This window comes from Bison bison, unplaced genomic scaffold (genome assembly GCF_000754665.1).
Source record: "Bison bison bison isolate TAMUID 2011002044 unplaced genomic scaffold, Bison_UMD1.0 scf7180017864460, whole genome shotgun sequence".
Taxonomy (NCBI): domain Eukaryota; kingdom Metazoa; phylum Chordata; class Mammalia; order Artiodactyla; family Bovidae; genus Bison; species Bison bison.
In genome coordinates, this window is record NW_011495022.1 from 2050874 (window position 1) to 2054162 (window position 3289).

Below are 3289 nucleotides of genomic sequence, written 5' to 3' on the forward strand. Positions count from 1 at the left end.
TGACAATCATGTCTCTTTATTCTTTAACTTTTAGGAAGCTCACCATCAAACATGGTATAGTAAGTAGAGTTGCCTTTTTGGTATGTGAGCTTATGTTCTTCTTGACATGGTTTTAGTTTTCTACTCTGTTTTTATTTCTCTGAAAGGCATTCTTCATTTCTGTTTCTGTTTTGTCATATTTTACCTGATTTTGCTGAAATGCCTCAATTATTGGGGCGGCAGGGGCGGGGGGTGGTGATGAAATGTAAAATTTCTGGCCCAGGTTATCCTCTCCATGAGTAGTTCTACTTTTATTGCTCCTTTCAGTGGCCTCCTCCATCTCTGGGTTCCTGAGCACTTAGTATCTTAATCAGTCATTTTTGGCTCTTCCCTTCCGCTGTCTTTCCTCGAATTGTTACATAGCTCTCTTGTCTTTCCAATTAGTAAGGGAAGGATATTACCCTTTCCATAGCCTCCATAGTTCTTGGTATATGGAAGACCCTCAAAAATAACTTGAGAAGAAAAGATATGAGAGAGAAGAAGGGAGGAAGAGAGAAGGAACAGAATAAAACTCTGAAGTTAATGTAAAAAAGCCTGTCAGGCAAAGGAATAAGTCTGTTGGAAATGGAAACAATTATCTAGTAATAAGGTAAAGGCTTGGTTGGTTTAGCTTGAAGTTGGAAGAGAAGTTTTTTTTTTTTTTTTAATTTATTTTATTGAAGTATAATACAATGTGTTACTTTCTGCTGTACAGCAAAATCATTCCATCATACATACATACTTTTCATATGCTTTTTCATTATGGTTTGTTACAGGATATTGAATACAGTTCCCTATGCTATACAGTAGGACCTGTCCTTTATCCATTCTATATATAATAGTTTGCATTTGCTAATCCCAAACTCCCAATCATCCCTCTTCCAACCACTGTTCCCTTGGCAACCACAAGTCTGTTCTCTCTCCGTGAGTCTCTTTCTGTTTCATAGAAAGAGGTCATTTGTGTCATACTTTAGATTCCACATGTGATATCATATGGTATTTGTAAGAAATTTTTATTGTTGTCTCTATACAGGTAGGTTAGGTCAGAGTTGGGCAGGAAGCACATGCAACCCTGTAGCATAACTGAAGAGAGTTGAGTCAAGGGACTCTTACAAGGTGTGGACAGGTTTGTGAGCACTAACCTTGGATGGTGAAGAGCCCTGGGAAAAGGCCAGCTAAAAACCCACGGGAAAAGAGCAGTTACCAGAAGCCAAAGAGTTTACCTGTAGGAAAGGGGTCCCCAGTAAGAGCATGGTCACAAGTAGGACAGGGCCAAACTACAGCCAGACAAGGAGGAAGCCAAAGGAATACATACCCCAAACTCTCACCTGCAAGTACATCCCATAGGATGGAAGGAGGTGGGCAGTGGATGCAAGGGCAGCCAAAGAATATTCACCATCCTGCCTTTTGCTTCCACAGTAAGGCTTGCTTCAGAAGGACTCTATGTTTATAATTAGGTGAGGAAATGTGGGTGGAGGGGATGGTATCTGACTCGGAATTTAAAATAGATAGGGTAAAGCAGAGGTAGAAAACCTACATCTCTTCAACAGACATAAAAACACTTCAGAATTCCAAAAGAACATAAATCATCATTTAAGGCTCAAAGGGTCTTTAAAATACTTCAAAGCTCACTTTTATCTTTGAGAGAGTAGAGATGCCTTCCGGGTCATTTTTAGGTTTCTGTCCCACACAGGCTCTTTTACTTTTGGAGAATCCATCCCTTAAATATCAACCATATTAAAAAATGAAAAATAATAGATGTTTATCCCATGCCTAAAGGCTAAGAGTTCAGCCAAGAGAACGCACTGGTCATAGCAAACACCCTCTGCCAACAACACAAGAGAAGACTCTACACATGGACATCAGCAGATGGTTGGCACCAAAATCAGACTAATTATATTCTTTGCAGCCAAAGATGTAGAAGCTCTATACAATCAGCAAAAACAAGACCGGGAGCTGACTGTGGCTCAGATCATGAACTCCTTTTTGCCAAATTCATACTGAAATTGAAGAAAGTGGAGAAAACCACTAGACCATTCAGGTATGACCTAAATCAAATCCCTTATGATTATACAGTGGAAGTGAGAAATATATTTAAGGGTCTAGATCTGATAGACAGAGTGCCTGATGAACTATGGATGGAGGTTAGTGACATTGTACAGGAGACAGGAATCAAGACCATCCCCAAGAAAAAGAAATGCAAAAAAGCAAAATGGCTTTCTGAGGAGGCCTTGCAAATAGGTGTGAAAAGAAGGGAAGCAAAAAGCAAAGGACAAAAGGAAACATATACCCATTTGAATGCAGAGTTCCAGAGAATAGCAAGGAGAGATAAGAAAGTCTTCCTCAGTGATCAATGCAAAGAAATAGAGGAAAACAATAGATTGGGAAAGACTAGAGATCGCTTCAAGAAAATTAGGGATACCAAAGGAACATTTCATGCAAAGATGGGCTCAATAAAGGACAGAACTGGTATGGACCTAACAGAAGCAGAAGATATTAAGAAGAGGTAGCAAGAATACACAGAAGAACTGTACAAAAAAGATCTTCATGACCCAGATAATCACGATGGTGTGATCACTCACCTAGAGCCAGACATCCTGAATGTGAAGTCAAGTGGGCCTTAGAAAGCATCACTACGAACAAAGCTAGTGGAGGTGATGGAATTCCAGATGAGCTATTTCAAATCCTGAAAGATGATGCTGTGAAAGTGCTGTACTCAATATGTCAGCACATTTGGAAAATTCAGCAGTGGCCACAGGACTGGAAAAGGTCAGTTTTCATTCCAATCCCTAAGAAAGGCAATGCCAAAGAATGCTCAAACTACCACACAATTGCACTCATCTCACACGCTAGTAAAGTAATGCTTAAAATTCTACAAGCCAGGCTTCAGCAATACGTGAACCGTGAGCTTTCAGATGTTCAAGTTGGTTTCAAAAGGCAGAGGAACCAGAGATCAAATTGCCAACATCTGCTGGAACATTTAAAAGCAAGAGAGTTCCAGAAAAACATCTATTTCAGCTTTATTGACTATGCCAAAGCCTTTGACTGTGTGGATCACAATAAACTGTGGAAAATTCTTCAAGAGATGGGCATACCAGACCACCTGACCTGCCTCTTGAGAAACCTGTATGCAGGTCAGGAAGCAACAGTTAGAACTGGACATGGAACAACAGACTGGTTCCAAATAGGAAAAGGAGTATGTCAAGGCTGTATATCGTCACCCTGCTTATTTAACTTATATGTAGAGTACATCATGAGAAACACTGGGCTG